The 20,957-nt window shown below is 43.0% G+C and overlaps 1 protein-coding gene across 3 annotated transcripts in view; it reads right to left on the bottom strand.

Annotated features, from left to right (window-relative positions):
- The window catches only part of PTPN2 (protein tyrosine phosphatase non-receptor type 2), a 127,872-nt gene that overhangs the window by 64,466 nt on the left and 42,449 nt on the right, over window positions 1–20,957 (bottom strand). The gene's annotated exons all lie outside the window — the stretch shown is intronic.

Here is a 20,957-nt window from a genome sequence, read left to right as displayed (position 1 = left end):
GCATCAAAAACGCATGGAAAGTAGGTTATATGGTTTTCAATGGCATAGTTCACACCAGTGCGGTCAGTTCTGCACTGTACTGGAACGCTGTAAATACACATTGGAACGCACATAAATACACCAAAAACACACTTGTCCTTTTATTTAGGGCCAGTTAACACCAGATGTAGTTCCATGCAATTCTGTTTTTTCTGTACCAATACAGTCAGTTCCAGTCAGTTTCCAGTCCGTTTCTGCACCGGAAGCTGACTGCATGGTGTGAACTAGAGCCATTAGAATACATGGAAAACACTGTGCATGCATTCTTAGTGCAAGAAAAAAGCACACAGAACTGAACTGAACTGCATCTGATGTGAACTGGCCCTTAAGGTTAAGAAAAAAGGAGGGGGGGGGAAGCACTGGACTGCATCAAAAACATGCATGCAGAAAAGCACCTGGAACGCATCCGGACTGCGTTTCTATGTTGTAAACTGGTCCTGAATCTGTTGAACATCATAAGAGAAGAACAAAAATGTAGTCGGTTGTCTGAATGGCCAAAAAAATAAATGAATAAATAAATCACATTCAAGAGCAGTTTTGACAAAGAAATAAAAAAAAAAAAAACTGAACACTGAAAAATGCACATAAAAGGCACTTTTTATCAGCTTTTTTTTTTTACATTGCAGAGCTGAATGCAAGATAGGTGTAATTTTTTTTTTTTAAAGCCCAAAAACGCTGGCACTGAAAAACACGCATAAACACGTTTGAAAAAGTATTTTTAAAGCAGCGTTTTCCTGTCAGCAATCCAACATCCAGAAAGACTTTTTTGAACGTCATGTGTGCATGGAGCCTTATATTTTGGTTTTAATTACTGAAGTAAGATGCCTTAAAAAAGTGATACAAGGCTTCATGCACACAGGGCATCTGTTTAAGCCCCTCTAGATGCCAGAATGCTTGGCAGGAAAAAAAGTTGCTTAACCACTTCCATATCAGGCCGACTTTTACATGTAGAAGAGGAATGTTAGAGATTACACATTTTCTGGCAAAAAATGTTTACACACACACACACACACACACAGCTGTGGTCATAAGTTTACATGCTCTGGCAGGATTTATGATTTCTTGGCTATTTTTCAGAGAATATGAATGGTAACACAAACTTTTCTGTCACTCATGGTTAGTGTTTGGCTGAAACCATTTATTATCAAATCAACTGTGTTTACTCTTTTTAAAATCATAATGGCAACAGAAACTACCCAAATGACCCTGATCAAAAGTTTACAATACCCAGGTGATTTTGGACTGATAACATGCACGCAAGTTGACACAAGGGGGTTTGAATGGCTATTAAAAAAGTAAAATTTAGCTTTTTGGCCACAACCATAAAGGCTACATTTGGAGGGGAGTCAAGGCCTATGATGAAAGGCGCACTATTCCTACTGTGAAACACGGAGGTGGATCGCTGATGCTTTGGGATGTGTGAGCTACAAAAAGCACAGGAAATTTGGTCAAAATTGATGGCAAGTTGAATGCCATATGTTATCAAAAAATACTAGAGGAACATTTGCATTCAACAGCCAGGAAGTTGCAAATGGGATGTACTTGGAAATTCCAACATGACAATGAGCCAAAACACAAGGCCAAGTCAACCTGTCATTGGCTACAGCAGAATAAAGAAAAAAGGTTCTGGAGTGGCCATCTCAGTCTCCTGACCTCAATATCATTGGACCACTCTGGGGAGATCTCAAAACATGCAGTTCATGCAAGGCAGCTCAAGAATTTACAGAAACTGGAGGCTTTTTGCCAAGAAGAATGGGCAGCTTTGCCATCCGAGAAGATAATGAGCCTCATTTACAAATAACACAAAAGACTTCAAGCTGTCATTGATGTTAAAGGAGGAAATATACAGTATTAGGAACTAGGTTAAACTATTGATCAGGGTAATTTGGGAAGTTACTGTCGATTAGGATTTAAAAAGAGTAAACACAGTTATTGATAATAAATTGCTTCAGCCAAACACTAATCATGAGTGAAAGAAAAGTATTTGTGTTGTTTATATTATATGAAAATGGCCAAGAAATCATAAACTCTGCCAGGGTATGTAAAATTATGAGCACAAAATGTAAGTACACACACACACACACACACACACACACACACACCTCAAATTTTTGTAAATATTTTATTATATCTTTTCATGTGACAACACTGAAGAAATGACACTTTGCTACAATGAGTGTAAAGCTTGCTTAATTTAAATTTTCTGCCCCCTCAAATTAACTCAACACACAGCCATTAAAGCGGGAGTCCGCCGGGACTCCACGTTTTTTTTTTTTTTTTTTTTTTTAAAGCCAGCAGCTACAAATACTGCAGCTGCTGACTTTTAAAATAGTGACACTTACCTGTCCAGCGCGCCCGCGATGTCGGCACCCGAAGCCGATCTCTAGATCGTCTCTCGGGTCCTGCCGCAGCCATCTTGGGTATGGGAATCAGGAAATGGAGCCTTTCGGCTTCATTTCCCGGTTCCCTACTGCGCATGCGCGAGTCGCGCTGCGCAATAAGGACGGTCCCCGCTGCCTCTGGGATCTGTGCGTTTCCCAGCAGGCAGCGGGGCACTTGCGGAAAGGGGCGGGCACTTGCGGAAAGGGGCGTAATCTATGCCCCTTTCCGCAGAGAGCTATCCCGGAAGTGGGTGCAGATACCTGTACTGTACAGGTATCTGCACCCCCCTCCCCCCTGAAAGGTGCCAATTGTGGCGCCGGAGGGGGGGGGGGGTTCCGATGAGCGGAAGGTCCACTTTAGGGTGGACCTCCGCTTTAATGTGTAAACCACTGGCAACAAAAGTGAGTATACCCAAGTGAAAATGGCCAAATTGGGCTCAATTAGCCATTTTCCCTCCCCGGGGTGTCATGTGACTCAGTGGTACAAGGTCTCGGGAGCAGGTGTGTCAAATTTGGTGTCATCGCTCACTGACGACTTTAAAGTGGTTGTAAACCCTCCCCCACAACTTTGTCCCATGTAAATCAACATAAAAACCCTAATGAACACTGCTTGTAGATATCTCCTTACTTGCTTAGTATTGTTGTAATCCTTGTTGTTCTGTAGAATGAAGTCACTGATCATGCCCAGATCTCCCCTGATTTAAGGCAGGCTCTCTGTCTTATCCATCCGTTATCAGGACTTCCTACGGCACAGCTCTGAACTCTGCTAATCACTCAGAGCTTCCTCCTACACACCATGTGACATGACATACAGTCTAAACTTAGCCAATAATGCAGTCTTATCACCTGAAGCTGATAAGTCTGACAAACGGAAACATTAGACATCAAGTTAATACTATGAAATAAACAAGTAAGCTGTGAACAGGGAAGCAGGGTTGCCATAGAAACGTTGGATTGAGAAGGAGGCTTGGTTAACAGTACAGGAAGTGCTCAATGTAAGGGCAGAAATACACTCCACTATGGACTCAGAAAATAATACTTAAGATGGCGCTGCCTAACCCCTGGAAACAAGTTTTTTTTAAAGGTTCTTTAACCACTTCCCGACCAGCGCACGACGATGTACGTCGACAGAATGGCACGGACAGGCATATTGGCGTACAGGTACGTCCAATATTCAATGCCGCCCTGCCATCGGGAGCGCGCCGGCGCTCTCCCGCGCTGGTCGGGACCCCCGTGAGTCCAGTCACGGGACCCGCGGACACGATCGCTGCGGGCATCCCCGCGATCGTCTCAAGAAAAAAAAAACCTCACACTTAACCCCTTCACTGCCACCCACTGGTTAACCCCTTCACTGCCACCCACTGGTTAACCCCTTCACTGCCACCCACTGGTTAACCCCTTCACTGCCAGTGTCATTTACACAGGAATCACTGCATTTATATAGCAGTGATTACTGTATAAATGACAATGGTCCCAAAAATGTGTCAAAAATGTCCGATGGGTCCCCCACAATGTCGCAGTCACAATAAAAAAAAAAAAAAAAAAAAAAAAAAAAAAAAAAAAAAATCGCTGATCGCCGCCATTACTAGTAAAAAAATAAATAAAAAATTATTAATAAAAATGCTATAAAACTATCCCTATTTTGTAAACGCTATAACTTTTGCGCAAACCAATCAATAATCGCTAATTGCGATTTTTTTTACCAAAAATATGTAGATGAATACGTATCGGCCTAAACTGAGGGAAAAACTTTTTTTTATATATTTTTGGGGGATATTTATTATAACAAAAAGTAAAAAATATGCGTTTTTTTCAAAATTTCGCTCTATTTTTGTTTATAGCGCAAAAAATAAAAAACCGCAAGGGTGATCAAATACCACCAAAAGAAAGCTCTATTTGTGGGAAAAAAAAAAGGACGTCAATTTTGTTTGGGAGCCACGTCGCACGACTGCGCAATTGTCAGTTAAAGCGACGCAGTGCCGAATCGCAAAAAGTGGTCTGGTCTTTGACCAGCAAATTGGTCCGGTCTGAAAGTGGTTAAACCGCAAGTAATATGCGATTTGGGCTGGATTACAGTGGCTATAGTCTGATAATGACTTATTATAATGGACCAAATAAAAAGCAGCATCAGAGTGGGAGAGTTTACTTCCTCTTTAATAGGATAAGATTAAAAAAAAAAAAAAAAAAAAAAAAAAAAAAACACCCACACAAGATGATAGAAGATGCATGCTCGTCAAAGGAAAGTGCAGTCCTGGCATTCCACATGGCTCTGTGGGTCCCACCACTGTTCCAGATAGCTGGAAAGGAAAGGATTGAGAAGCTGGCTGGAATGGATCACAGTGTTTAAGGAGCAAAGGAACCAAGCAGCTCCACACAGCTGTGAGCTGCTTGGTTCCTTTGCTTCTGAAGAAACACAATGATCTATCATTTTGTAAGCGCTTTTAATCTTATCCCATTAAAGTCATCATTTTAATACTACACCCCGGTTTGGCGCCTCCCCCTCTGTTTTTTTCCTTACATGTCTTGCAGCGCTCTGGACAGACTCTGAAAGGATGGCTGCCTTCCCCTTTAACCCTTAACACCCCTTTATATGGATACATCACCATCCAGCTATTACAGCCGCAGACTATACTCCTAAGGATTACTCCACCTGGAGCGCCAGATAAAACACTGACTATACAGGTAACATGTTTGTTATTTAAAAAAAATTAAAATGTGAAGGTTTATAAAACTACTTTAAATTTATTGTGGCCATTGGAATGCATTAGCGCTAAAAATACTAGACATGTTTAAAGTTTATGCAAGTTCCATGCTTTTCTCTGCAGTTCAGCATGTTTTTCTCGGCCTATGCGTGCATGGAAAATTGGCTTACACACAAGTGCTTTTAAAATACTCAAGCCGTAACAATGTTTTTTTAAAAGCGATACTAAAAGACTGGATTTATTTTGTTTAAAATAACAAACATGATTTACTTACCTGCTCTGTGCAATGGTTTTGTGCAGAGCAGCCTCATCACGGTTCCCTCCCTGATGCTTGTGGCCCCTCCCTCCTGCTGAGTGTTGACACAGAAAGTAGCTTGCTATTGCGGCACCGAGCCAAATGCGGCTCCATGTGTCCAGTTAGACACGGAGCTGCGGCCCGTCCTCTCTCTCCCCTTAATTAGCTCACTCACTTTGAGTGACAGCAGCGGGAGCCAATGCTGCCGTCACAGCCAATGAAGAGAGGGAGTCCTGGACAACTGAGTCTCTTGTGTAAAAATCACTGGATTGAGATGGAGCGCAAGTAATTTTTTTTTTTTGGGGGGGGGGGGGGGGCACACAGGAGGCTTTTTATCCTAATGCATAGAAGAGTTTGTGGTGGATCACATGGGAAAAAAAAAAACCCATCCATTCCTTGAGGCTTTAGTAGTTCCTTATCCTACTGGGAAATTTCCATTGAAGAGGAAGACAGCACGGTTCACCAGGATCCAACATCTTGATGCATAACTAGACCCATTGGCGTCTATCCCTAAGGTGAGAGGCTAGAACACGCTGGGTGTGGATTGCTGAAGGTTATCTACAGGCTATCATAACAACCTATCCTGCCGATTTGCACTTGGACACTTTCTCCCTCCCCCTCCTGCTTTTGCACCTATCGTGCACAATTGAAGAGACTCTCAATCATTGTGATATTTGATGCACATTTTTTCTGTGGTCATTGAACTATTTTTGATGATATAGGATTGCACTTTTGCACATTGACATAGGATTTATCACATTTGCCCTTTATTTTTATATAGGGCTTAAATTGTTTTAGTATTCGTTATAGTTTATAGCGCTGCTTCACTTTACCATTTACATATCTGTATGTGAGAACACCGCCTGTCGTACAGCCTCGCCTCTCTGCACTGGAATTGTGACTGAGCACAGAGCGCACTGTTCCAATATGCAAATAGGCAGGGCTGTACGACGAGCAGTGTCCTCACATACAGATCTGTCAGCCTTAGATCCGCTCTGTCATCCCGATGATCTGTAACTCTTCCCACACTGGAGAAAAATGGTGGGTGGTGGCGGTGCAGAGAAGGACACCACTGCTATGGGTGGCACAGACCGGGGGCTGCGAGGCCCCCTCCGCCCACTATAGTGAGCCAGGTCAAGTACAACTTCCTGCTCGCTTTCAGGAGGATTACAAGGGGGTGTGTCAGACCACTGGCTGAGGTTACTGGAGGGATAGCAGCCAGCGGACTTGCAAACTGGAAATCACCAGGCAGTAAAGTTTTTTCAGCAAGTTCAGCAGGCTATTGAAGAGGAACTACAGAGCTCAGAAGAACATAGATGAAAGTTGGTGAAGGTAGGAGTTCAGCAATGAGAACTTGGGGAAAAAAAAGTTTTTGCCCGGAGTTCTGCTTTAAGGCTTGGTTCACATATGAGCCACATGCAGCTCACAACAGGGGTCCAGTGTGTGCCGATTCATCGTTTCAGGTCCGATTTTAGCCCGAATGAGCAAAATGCACTGGAGCTGCTGCAGAGATATCTGAACCGACTCCATAGAGAGCCGGTCAAAATCTCTCTATATCTATCTATCTATCTATCTATCTGGAGGAATTATGTTTCCTGGTGTGAATCCAAGGGTTGGCACCCTCTGAGATATATCATAGGCAGAATTCTTGCCTTTCAATTCTTGCATTTCTGGAAGCTGGCTTCCTTGCGTTAATCAGGGTAGAGATAAGCCCACGTTTCTTCAGAATGTTGGTTTCAATAGCCAAGCCGTTACATTTAGAAACCATAAGGTAGAATGGCATATCGGTCCCTGTGAGAGCAGATCTGGTCTTAGTGGGAGGGACCATAGGCCCTCCACTGCCATCTTTACGATTTCTGCATACCATGACCTTCTGGGCCATGCTGGTGCCACCAGAATTACCAGATTTCTTTCCAGCTTGATCCTGCAAATAAAAGTCAAGGCAGCAACTGAATAGGGGGGGAATGCATAGATCAGTGAGAATTGATCCCATGAGGTCACCAACCCATTCCGCATTCAAATGGATCCCTTGTTCTGGCCACAAAGTTGACTAACTTAAAGTTGAACTTGGATGCTAGAAGATGTACATCTGGAGTCACGCATCTTTGGCAAATAGCCTGAAATATGTTGGGTGAAGAGACGATTCCGCTGGGAATAACTGCTGGTGACTCAAGTAGTCCGCCTGCCAATCCTCTACTACCGAAATGAAGACTGCCGATAGGCACGGAACATTCCTTTCTGTCCAAGTTAGAATATGGTTCACCTCTCTCTGCACTTAGACCTTTGGTGTCCCCTTGGTGATTGATATAGGCCACAGCTGTGGCATTGTTGGATTGAATCCTGACAGGACAATCCCGTAACCTGAAAGTCAAGGTCTTTAGAGCCTGACGTACTGCCTGAATCTCTAGGATATTGATGAGCAAGGTTCTTTCGGCTCTTGATCCCTGTCCCAGACAATTGTATTTTCTAGTACTGCTCCCCAGCCTGAAAGGCTGGCATCCATCGTTACCACTTTCCAGATGACTGGTCTGAAGGATTTTCCTTTCTGGAAACTGGACATAGGGAACCGCTTTGCATGAAGCCACCATGGTTCCTAGCAACCTCATGCAAAGGCGAATGGAGGGATCGCCATTTGCCCTGACCATCCACATCAACTCTCTTATGGAGTTGATCTTTGCCTGAGGCAAGAACACCTTACCCTGGGCTGTGTTTATGATCAGACCCAAATGCTGCAGCCTTTTTTAGCGGAATTAAGGAAGATTTCTCTAGGTTGAGAATCCAACCCAACTCCTCTGATAGTTAGTTGTAGTGCATACGCTTTTCTCCAAATAGGCCACGACAATTAGTAAAAGATCGTCTAGGTATGCAACAACTGTTATGCCCTGTGCCCTTAACCTGGCTAGAGGTGGGACCAGCACTTTGGTGAACTCCCATGGTGCTGTGGTTAGCCCAAAGGGCAGGGCTACAAACTGGAAATGCTGCTGTCCTATCTCGAACCGCAGAAAATTTTGATGAGCGGGAAACATAGGGACATGCAGATATGCATCCCTGATGTCGATTGATGCGAGAAGTTCTCCTCTTAGAAAGACAAACGACTGACCTGATCATCTCCATTCTAAAGGAGTGGATCTTCAGGAACAGATTTAGATTTCTTAGATCTAGAATGGGTCTGACATCTCCATTTGGTATCAGTACCACAAAAAAGTTTGGATAAAACCGCAAACCCTGCTCTTTTGTGGGGATCTGTATGATCACCCCTTGAGATATTAATTGGTCCAGTGCCTGAAACAGTTTGTGTTTTCTCTAGATCTTTAGGAACACTTGACCTCAGGAAACGAGACGGTGGAAAGTCCCAAAATTCCAGTTTGTACCCCAGCGTTACCGTGGAGATGACCCATCTGTCCTAAATTTCTACTTTCCAGACTGAAAACAGCAGAAGTCTTTACCCCCACCTTGGTGAGGGGGGTTGCCTGTTCATGATGAGGCTTTAGGATTCAACCCCAGGACTTCTTTTGAGGGTAACTGAGATTTTCCTCTAGAGTGACGGCCTCTGGAGTAGGGGAAAGGGTCGTTTAAATGAAGGGTGTTTATTCTCTCTCGACTGGCAAGAGTACTTTTCCCACTAGAAATTGTTTGGATATATTTGTCCAAGTCTTCTTCAAATAGCCACTCCTTATGAAAAGGGAGCCCAGTTAGGAGGCCTTTACATGGTGCTTCAGTTGACCAAAATTTTTAACCACAGGATTCTAAGCATTTGCACATGCATAAGCTTAAGGCAGAACGCCTGGTGAATAGAAACTTTAATAGCATCTATGGCAAAGCATAATGTTTTTAGTAGTTCAGCTAAATCCCGAGCTTGTTGCGCAGGAAGCTCTCCAAGGGCCTGTATAAATTGGTCCTTTAGGGATTGACAGACGCTTATTGTAGAGACTGCAGACTGAGTAGTGGCACCTGTCATGGAAAAAGTAAATCTTAACAGGGATTCCAACTCCTTATCTGTTGGCTCCTTAAAGTGGTTGTAAAGGGATTTAAAAAAAAATAAAAAGTTACAAGGTACATGTTATACTTACCTCCACTGTATAGCTCGTTTTGCACAGAGTGGCCTCGAACCTGGTCTTCTGGGGTCCCTCAGCGGCTGTCTTGGCTCCCCCCCGCAAGTACTTCTCACGTTCATGCATGCTCCCTCGCATGGTGAGAAGTACTTGCGGGCATGCTCCCGTGATACAGCCAGCGGCTATAGGCACTCACTGCATCACTCGGGCCCGTGCCCCCCTGCACACCACGTCATTGGATGTGATTGAAAGCAGTGCGAGCCAATGGCTGCGCTGCTTTTAATCCATCTACTCTAGCCAATCAGCGGCTAGGCTGAGTGACGAAGAGGATGTTGGAGGCGAGCGCGGGACTTTTGAGGGGTCAGGCAGGGGGCGGCACTATCACATGTGTTTTCACCTTAACGCATAGAAAAGAACAAAAAATGTTTACCTTTACAACCCCTTTAAGCATCTGTGCATGGTCTACTGGACAAGTTAGGCCTTTATTCACACTGGATATCGCAGCATCAACTGACCTGACTCTGCACTTGCTCTGCACTTGCTCAGAGCAATGGAAAGGATGGCGGAGGCCATGATGACAGCACGGCAGAGGACAGCAAGGACCAGCAGACCCAGAGTAAAATAAGAAATTAATAAGAGAAACAAAAACCAGGGGGAAAAAAAAAATTAAGTAAATAGGAAGTCCACTGCAAACAGGAGAAGCTTCTTTAAAGCTTATAAAATGCCAAAATCCAGACGCCCCCCCCCCCCCCCCGAGACCACCAGAACAGGAGTTCCCTCCATAGAAGCTCCTTTAGAGACTGTACAGGAGGAACTTCCAAACAGGAGAGGCTTGAACCTGCTGGGGCGATTGCGGCAAGAGGCTTATTCATCTGTAAATTCGGAGAAACCTGTTCATCCAACCTGTCAGGTGAGGATAAAAAAAAAAAAAAAAAAAAAAAAAATAAAAAAGAGAATGCAGCGGGGTGTCTCCCCTTCAAATTTATAGTTAAACCAATCCTGTCAGGTTGTGGGGACGGAGTCACAACCCAGTGTGTGCTGCCATGAAGGCATCGGGAATTTTTTTTTTTTCCCTAATGGAAGACATACATAGGCATTTTTAATACCCAAATTTCTTCCCTTACCTTATCCCCGCTGGATTTGCTTAACAGACAATCCAGCCTTCACCCATCAAGGACCAGGTCCCTAAAACAGGGTTCCAACACCTTTGGACCTGTAAAACACCCCATGAGGAAGCTTTAGGCAATGTAGCAAGACCAAGCCCTGGGTTCCAGCACCACTAAAGCCTCATACACACGATAGGACTTTGTACAAACTTTCCCTTGGATTTTTGTACAAAGGGCGTCGGCCCTGAACTTGTATTGCATACACACAGCAGGAATTTTTCAGCCAACTTTCACCAAATCACGTGGTTTTTCTGCTCTTTACCGCCACCTGTGGTCAACTTCTGTATTGTTGTCTGATCTTTTGCATTGGTTCTGAGCATGCCTGTTTGTACTTTGTACAAAAGTCCTATGGTTTTCTGTACACACGATCAGACTTTGCTCCATCGGACTTTTGTTGCCAGAAAGTTTGTCTGTTCGCACAGCCAACAAAAGCCAGATGATAACTAAAAAAGTTTGTCCGATGCAGCGTACACACGGTCCGATGTTGCTCCAAAACAGCTAATTTGCATGTTTGTTGTCAAAAAGTCTGATCGTGTGTATGGGCCTTAAGAGGCGTCACCGGCAAAACCTCATGCTTCAGATACGAGGCCCCAGGTACCATACTTTTAGGCCTTAGTGGCACTTTGGATGAATTTGGTCTTTATGGAGGCTATTTAAAGCCAGCATGGATCCCTCCAGTGGAGCTCTTCAGAGCATATTTCCCTCGTGACTAACACCTTAAACACTGGTAAAAAAATTGATGTGCTCCTGGAAGGAGGAGGATTTATATGGAGAATGAACATCCTTGATTGGGTTTAACACCTGAAGGTGGCCTATAACCCATTAATTACTTAAGGCTCTGTGTCCCATGATGTATGATAAAGAAATTTACCTGTTCTAACTTACAAACAAATTCAACTTAACAAACCCACAGACCCCATCTTGATTGTAACCCGGGGATCGCCTGTAATTGGTCACCCCCACAAGTCTGAGGCAAAAGCCCCACAAAAGGCAGAACACCTGGTACTGCAGGCTGACTTACTCGACTATACCCTGTTCTAAATTATTATGCAAATTCTATTTCAGTGTCACAAAGATATAATAACTATTTTGTTTTCCAGTTTAACTCATGGATGGCATTGTGTCTCAGGAATCTATTGATCACTGAAAACAATCTCCGACACCTGTGATAATTAGATTGCCAGGTGAGCCCAACGAAAGGAAAAGCTACTAAAAGGAGGGTATTCCACATTATTAAGCAGAGCACCATTTTCAAGCAATATGGGGAAGCAAAAAGGATCTCTGCTGCCGAAACGAGTGAAATAGTTGAATTCCTTGGATGAGGTATGAAAACATTCGATATTTCACGAAAACGTAAGCGTGATCATCACACTATTAAAGAGATTTGTGGCAGATTCAGAGCACAGACAGGTTTCGTGCAGATAAAGGCACATTGAAGAAGATTTTTGCCAGATCCATGCATCAGATCAAGAGAGCAGCTGACAACACACCATTACATAGCAGCAAACAGATATTTGAAGCTGCTGGTGCCTCTGGAGTCCTACGGACATCAAGGTGTAGAGTCCTCCAGAGTCTTGCAACTGTGCATAAACCTTCCATTCCGCCACCACTAACCAATGCTCACAAGCAGAAACAGCTGCATTGGGCAGAAAAATACATGAAGACTAATTTTCAAACAGTCCTGTTCACCGATGAGTGCCATACAATTCTGGATGGTCCAGATGGATGGAGTAGTGGATGGTTGGTGGACGGCCACCCTGTTCCAACAAGGCTGTGACGTCAGCAAAGCGGTGGTGGAGTAATGCTTTAGGTTGGAATCATGGGAAGAGAGCTGGTCGGCCCCTTTAGGGTCCCAGAAGGTGTAAAGATGACCTCTGCAAAGTATGTGGAGTTCCTGACTGACCACTTCCTTCCCTGGTACAGAAGGAAGAACTATGCTTTCTGTAATAAAATCATCTTCAAAGAATACTTCTGCATCAATGGCTGCTATGGGGATAAAAAGGAGAAAAAGTCATGGCGTGGCCTCCATCCTCCCCTGACCTCAATTCTATTGAGAACCTTTGGAGCATCCTCAAGCAAAAGAGCTGAGGGTGGGAGGCAGTTTACATCCGAACAGAAGCTCTGGGAGGCTATTGCGACATCTTGCAAACAAAAATTCAAGCAGAAAAACTGTCCAAAAAAAAAAAAAAACTCAAGTTCAATGGATGCAAGTCTTGTGAAGCGGCTATCAAAAAAAGGGGTCCAATATTAAAATGTAACGTGACCTGTTAAAATGTTTAAAAAGTTAAAATGTTGTTCAAAGTTTGATAGAAATAGCTTTTGATTTCAGTAAATATGCTGCAAACAAATGACAATTTTCCGTTCTTTACAACCTATAAAGTGTTCTGAAACTTACTGCACGTAATAATTAGGAACAGTGCATTGTACGTTTTTGGGGTTTTTTTCCCCAAAAAGAAAAAGGAAAAAAATAAAAATAAAAAGTGATTAGGAGGTTTGTTCAATACAATTTGAATTGTTCTCTTAATCAATCATTTAGATAAATGAGAAAAATAGCATTGGCATAATAATTTGGAACAGGGTGTAGTCTCAGGCCTGAATGCAGGACAGCGTAAAAAGGTCAGTAAAAGGCTGAGCAGTGTGTCGGGCGGTCATTAAGGGTCAGCAAGGCAGTGGATGCTGACAACTGGTAGGGCAGAAGATGAGTGAAGTCAATAGAGCAGTGGTGTGGGTACACAAAAGAGAAGTGTGGGCAGAGAAGGGAAGTGCTGACAGTACTCTTCTTGCCCCTGGCACGCTGGCGTCGGTCGGCCCTCCACTCTCGTCCATCCCCTTTGATGTCACACACACTAGCGCCTGGGATAGACGTGCGAGAAGGGCCAGCCGGGATCAGCACAGCACACCAAGTAGTTACTCCCTACATTGGTGTGCAATGTGAGAGGAGCAGTCCAGGGGGTCGGCAAACAGAATCACTAAACTACCAGCAGCCTGCCCGCAATCAACGGGCAGACTGCGATTAGCGGGTTGCTAACCGCCACTAACTGGATGAGGTGGAGATTGTGTCATCACCAGCCCTCCTCTCCTTGCATTAAGTACATCAATTATTGTCATTCAGCTTTCACGTCCTCATACAGAAGGCAGATAAGAAAAAGAAAAGGAGGAAAAAAAAACACATCTTCCTGTGTGGCTAATCACACTTAAATGCATGAAAAATGTTCAGTCAGGAATTGATTATATGGGATTCTTTACTCTGAAAATAGCATCTAAAATGTGTACAGAGGTCATAAAATGTGTATTTTGCGCAAACTGACCTCTTCCCAGTCAAAGCCCAGCTTTATTCCCAGAACAATCTTACAGATCAAATTACTACAACTTTCCAGAAACAACAAATTAAGGCACAGCAAGCCGCACATGCTGCAGAAATGAACACAATCTTAAACAGCAATCAGTAGCACCAAGTAAGTGAACATAACGACTCAAGGGTTTCTCTTAATTATAAAATGGGTTTGCCATATTTTCCCCACTTGTAAGACTGACTACAGACAAGGTTTGTATGCATGGACGAAAAAAAAAATATAAATTTTCTATCTGCGTTGCTGTTGGAGAGTTTTCCCACTTACTGTCTGGTAAAACAATAGGACAGGAAGTGAGGGTAAATCTGTATTGGAGCCCCAAAAAGCAGTTAAAGTAGACCAGAACTAAAAATAAAATGTTTTTTGTGCCTAACTCTTGCAACTCTCTGAAAATACTAGCACACTGTTAAGTGTATATATGGTTCCTGAAATTTAAAGCTGGCCATACATGGATCAAAAACACAGCCAGTTCAGCAGAAACGGACCGAATTTCGAAGAATGCCTGGCTATTCTAATTCGAGGGGCGTTGATCTTATGAACCCAATAAACTCTATTGGAAGGACCATCCTATAGACAAAGTGTTTAGTTCTCAGTTCATCAAACCCATCTTTGATGCCAGCAATTGGTAATCCTGACGCCATCACCACTATACTCACCTTCACCCATAATATATCTATCTATCTATCTATCCACACATACACTCTAAGGGCCACATTGCCACCAAGTGCTTTGTGACAATCATTCGCAAAAAAGTGTGGGGGGGGGGGGGGGGGTTTTATATATTAATAAAAAATGTATAATATATATATATATATATATATATATATATACACATACATACATACATACATACATACATACATACATACACACACACACACGTATATACACACAAACTTTTTTTGCAATGATTGTCACAAAGTACTTGGTGGCAGTGTGGCCCTTAGAGGCCTTTTACATTTATTTTTGATTTTTACACTATTAAGTGCACAAACTCTTCTCTCTCTTCCCCCCCCTTTCACACATACTATAAAAAGAATAAATAATTTTCACAGATTTTATATAAAGTTTATTTTTACGTTTGGAGTTGATGTTTATTAATGTTTAGAAAAAGATTCTTTTGATCAGGGGATTTTTTATTTTTTCCAATTTTATGTTGGGTTTGGTGACTCAAGTTAAGATTCACCAATCACTCACTGGGTGTACTGTAATTTAAGAGTCGGTGTGGACTTCCTTGTTGTTTTTAATATTTTAAAATCTCGCCTTCGCCACTGAAATAGGGGTGTAATTACTGATTGTCGAACTGTGGGATACTTTCTTTTTTATTTTTCATCTGTACCCCCCCTTTTCTACTTATTTTTGCTTTGAAAGAAGAAACCCTGCTGAGAAGATTTTTTGTCCTGGCTAACACTGGGTGTTGTAATACTTCATCACTATAACCACAAATTTCCCTTTTGGGCACTTTTCGCTTGGTCACTAGTCTGCCCAGTTGGTGCCCTTTTCTCTCTCACTTGCCTTGCATAATGTTTTTGCTCCTCCATATGATAATGCAGGGCAACTTTGTACCCGTTAACCCGTTTCTCAGAAAATAAGAAAGCTGTTATAGCCTACATACAAAAGTCTGCCCCAACATGCTACAGATAAAGACCCTAGCTTTCTGTAAGGGGGGGGGGGGCAGGACTCTTGTGGAGGTCGGACACATGCTTCCACTGAGTCAGCCTATTGGCTCTGCGGTCAGCACAACTGATTTGCAAGGTCTAGCACTGATTAAAAGGAGAAGTTTACAACATGTAAAAAGTTATGAACGTACCAGGCCCAGTGAAATCCCCACCCCCTGATCCCCACTGTAACAGCAGACTGGGAATCTTCTCTCCATGTCTGCTGCCACAATAGGGGATAAAAAAAAATCCGCCAACGTCACTCATTCAGTGTCCTCTGAATGAAAAACCGGCTGCGGCTGTCAGCTTGTAGTTTTCAATGAACTACCACAGCGCTGTGATAGTTCAAGTCTTCACCCTTGTACACACGGTCGGACATTCAGATGGAAAATGTCAGATCCGACCGTGTTATCGGATAATCCGACTGTGTGTGGGCTCCATCGGACTGTTTCCATCAGAATATTCGACGGACAAAGTTTTAGAGCTGGGCTATAAAACTTTCCGACAACATGATCCGATCGGACTTTGTCCGATTGTGTGTAGAGAATTCCAATCAGACAAAGTGCCACGCATGCTCAGATCAAATCCCTAGACCAAAGCTATTGGCTACTAGCCTGAACGTAGTCCCGTCGTAACGAAATAACGGCATCACGTTACGTACGATCGGATTTTCCGACAACTTTGTCCGACCGTGTGTATGCAACACAAGTTTCGGACAAAATCCAATGGATTTTGTTGTCGGAATGTCCGACCGTGTGTACAAGGGCTAACTGTCACAAGGTGTTGGCTTCCTCATATGACATGGAGCAGATCTGCAGGAGACCTGCGTGGCACCAGCAATCCACTGATTGCCGGTGCAATGCTTTACAGGCTCCTGCAACATAAAACAAATGCACATTTTTTACCTGCAAAAAAAAAAAAAAAGAAGAAGTAGCAAAGTAAAGTAAAGTGAACTTATCCTTTACATAAAAGAGCATGTCGGACCTCTGCAGAGACCACAGGTTCCACACAGAGGGCCCTTACAATAGGCTTGAGTGCATTCTTGCAGGATTTCGAGTGCCCATCTTTCGCACGAGGTAGCAGTGATGCACAGTGATGTGTGTGTGCACCTTCCAGAAACACCAGAAGCCATTAAGAGAGAGAGATATACATATTTTTCTAATGGCTTTATTTTTACAAAGCTTTTGCAGGTCCATTTTAAAGGATACTTTGAAGCAAACTGTACTTGAAAAGCTTTCAGTATTGTCTTCTACAACATCATGTTTCCATCACAGTCATTAACATGTTTTAAAACCAGGAAATGAGGCAGCAAACAGTTTTGATGTGGGTACAAAAAGATTGCAGAGTATGTATGGTGCATAAAGAACTATAGGTCATGACAGCTTTAAAAGGCAACTTGATAAATGTGATGCAATTTTACAGAGTTGTAGAGCAAATTTAAAACTAAAAAAAACTAAAAATAAATAAATAAATCAACAATGCCACAGCAGGGCGCCATGGGCAGAAAAACAAAAAATGCACACCACATTCCATTTTAAATATCATATGCACCTGTCAAAAAACACAAATATTCCCCCTCTGTACAATTAGGGAACATATAATAATATGTAACAGAAACTGCCTGAAGACAGACGAGAGTTGGCTAGTTCAGACCTGTGGGCACCACAAGCTGTTGGCAGTAAAGAGGATTAGCCTAGTGACGAAAACTGTCCCGACTCTCCCTCCCCTTCACCTCAGCACTGTACATATGCCAAATGCCAAAGCAAAGCTTATACAGTAGAAGTTCATAGGTGGCTTTGAGCATTTTTGCCCTGAAGGCCATCAAATCATGCTGTCAAGTCAGACATCCTTGTTTAGTGTATAAGCACTGTCAATGTCACATGCAAATAAAAATGGAGAGATCCGTTACCTGATTAAACATGGCACTTCATCGGGTCCATAAATTGGATGGACACACACACACACACACACACACACACACATATACCTTTTTTGACCAGAGAAATAAAGTTTTAAAATGAATGACAGGCTAGTGTCTTATGAGAGGTGCTTGGAAGGAGTCTCACACCTGGTCTGGTACAGGTGGGCAGGGTTGAGGATGGTATTTGTATCACCTAGGTTTCTCACCTACTTAGGGTGCTTGACTCCAAGGCTTGCAACTTCTAATGGAAAAATAGGCTGCTTAAAAAGAATGGATATAAAAAAATAAAAAAATAAAAAAAAGTCTACGCATCCCTGTACCATGGAACACAGTCATCAAGCAGAGAAAACATGGCATGAACTGAAAGTTCATTAATTGATGAAAAAGACAAGAAAATTGGTCACGGAGGCTGCCAAGAGGTCTACAGCAACATTAACCACTTCAGCCCCTTCCTGGCAATTTTCAGCTTTCAGCGCTATCACACTTTGAGTGACAATTGCAGGGTCATACGACACTGTACCCAAACCAATTTTTTTTATCACTTTCTTCCCACAAATAGAGCTTTCTTTGGGTGGTATTTGATGATTTGGGATTTTTTGTTTGCTGAACTAAAAAGGTTCGTTATAAAATTTAAATTTTCTCCTTCACTGACGGGCACTCATGTGGCGGCACCGATATGTAGAATTGATGGGCGCCGATAGGTGGCACTGGATAGGCAGCGATGAGGAGCTACTGACAGGCATTACCGATGGGGCACCGACTGGCACATCTGATGGGGACTGTGCTGATAATCAATGTGATTATCAGCAGACCCCCACCTCTGATAGGGAGAGCTGCCATTTGGCTCTCCCTGTCAGCGCAAAACTGAGAAAAGCCATTTACCGGCACTTGCTGGTTCACGCGACTATCAGCTGTGATTGGTCACAGCTGATCACATGGTAAAGAGCCTCCATCAGAGGCTCCTTACTATGATCGGAGATGCAGTGTGTCTGAAAAAACACCACCCCTCAGGCGCACGCCGGCATGTTATCCCGCTGGACGTCGTATGACGCCCAGTCATGATAACAGAATCACTTCCCGGTCGTCAATCTGCTATAGGCCAGATGGGAAGTGGTTAAAGGAGCTGCAGAAATATCTAGTAAATACTGTCTGTGTGGCACATGTGACAACAATCTTCCATAGTCTTCATATGTCTGGGCTATGGGGTATAGTAGCAAGACGGAAGCCTTTTCTTATGAAGAAAAACATTCAAGTCTGGCTAAGTTTATCAAAAAAACACATCTGAAGTCTCACAAAAGTATGCAGGAAACCATGTTACGGTCTGATGAAACCAAGGTTAAACATTTTGGCCATAAAACCAGAGAGATATGTATGGCGCAAAAACAACACTGCACATCACCAAAAATAACACCATACCCAATGTGAGGCAAATCCAAATCAAAAGGAATGGCTTCACCAGAAGATTAAAGTTTTGGAATGGTCCAGCCAGAGCCCAGACCTGAATCAGATTGAAAATCTGTGGGGTGATCTGAAGAGGGTTGTGCACAGGAGATGCACTCGCAGTCTCACAGCTTTTGCAAAGAGTGGGAAAATATTGCTAAGTCAAGATGTGCCATGCTGAAAGACTCATAGCCAAAAAAGACTGAGTGCTGTACTCAAATCAAAGGTGCTTCAACAAAGTATTAGTGTAAGGGTGCACACTTATGCAACAATATTACTTTAGTTTTTTATTCTCACTTCCCTCCACCTAAAAGATTTCAGATTGTTTTTCAATCGCGTTGTACAGTTTAATGTGACCTATAAAAAAGGAGGAAGAAGTTCTGAAATGATTTAGCTTTGTCTCAATTTTTACATCACAGAAACCTGACATTTTAACTGGGGTGTTTAGATTTTTAAATCCACTGTACATCTAATAAAGCATGTATAGTCAAAAATTGAAGAGGAGTTGCAGCAGGTTGCAGGTTTTTTTTTAAAAACACAAAGACAAGACACTCACCTGTCCAGGGATCCAGCGCTGTCCTCACCTTGTCTTCGGGTCCCCAGTGACAGCATGTTAACTGCTGGAAACTGGCTGCAACACCTTGCAGCTTCAAAGCAGACTTCTTGCTGCACCCTGTGAATGGTCCCACAGCCTCTTGGGACCTGTGGCGTGTCCCAGAAGGTTGGCAGGCCGTAAGTGAACCAAGCAGAAGTGGGAGCGGGTACTTGCCAAAACTAAAGTACCAAAGTACACATACGTCCTCCAAAAACAGGGGCTCATGCGTAGTCTCGGGCCTCAAAGCAGCGTTAACACCATTGTTTACTACTGTGTGACCTTCATGATTGGTGATTGACATCCATAATCACCACCACCCATTCAGTGTCCCCAATAACCACCACACCAGTCAGTGTCATCCTAAGGACTTGTTCACGTTTGATGAGCCATCTGTATTCTGATCACTTTTCAGAGATTCTGACAGACAGAAAAAGTGCTTTAAACTTCCTTTGACCCTACACAAGCATCTACATTCACCGAGTCTTTTGCCCATCTGTTGACCATATCTTTGCCCGCCGGCCTGAACTTACCCATCTGACTTATGTTCCTTCAAGACACCAATCACAGCCTTCCCAAGCAGACAACTGCACTTCTGGAATACACAGGAATACTTGCGTTTCTTCAGCCTCCTGTACTTTCTAGCCAATGAACATGACATGGCACGGGGACAGCCACATATCAGACTAGTCTTGTCTGGCTTATGGCAGCAGAGATCAGTCCAGGCAGTGAAAAAGTCCCACACATATGGTACCGCCATACTCATGCGGAGTAACAGAATATTTTTCGGGTTGTAAGTCTAAAGCGTGCCCATGTTGTATATGAGACATACCCCATTAAATTGCCAACTTTTTTTTTTCAAAAAAAAAAAAAAACATTTTCTTTCTGCATTTACCACAGACTTTTGTCAAAGAAACAAAGTCTACAAAAGACCCCCATGCCTCTTAAAAAAAAAACATTGTCTGCTTTCTAACATGTGGTCATTTTGTGTGTAATGTAATAGGTAGTCAAGAAATTACATGCATAATTTATGCCTCAAATGTCCAAAAGGCGTTCCTTGGATTTTGGGCCTCTATGTGGCTAGGCTGCAAGTGTGAAAAAATCTCACACCTGGTGTCGCCATACTTTGGAGAAGTAGCAAAATTATTTTTGGGGTGATTTTTAAGTATGCCTATGAAGGGTGTTAGAAGTAACTTGAAATGGTAACTTTGTTGCTTATGATCCTCCCATGACATCCCCCTTAGGGAGCACTACATTTACTTGCAACTCAGACATTTTCTTCAACATCTTATTAAATCTCGACCAACCCCCTATACTTTGACCCCTTTTGAAAGCCTTTGTAGATCACGACCCCAGTGCTC

This window comes from Lithobates pipiens, unplaced genomic scaffold (genome assembly GCF_037356315.1).
Source record: "Lithobates pipiens isolate NorthernLeopardFrog02 unplaced genomic scaffold, aLitPip1_a1.2 Scaffold_19, whole genome shotgun sequence".
Lineage (NCBI taxonomy): Eukaryota > Metazoa > Chordata > Amphibia > Anura > Ranidae > Lithobates > Lithobates pipiens.
The sequence above is the reverse complement of the archived record's forward strand: the minus strand, read 5'-3'. Positions and strand labels throughout refer to the sequence as shown.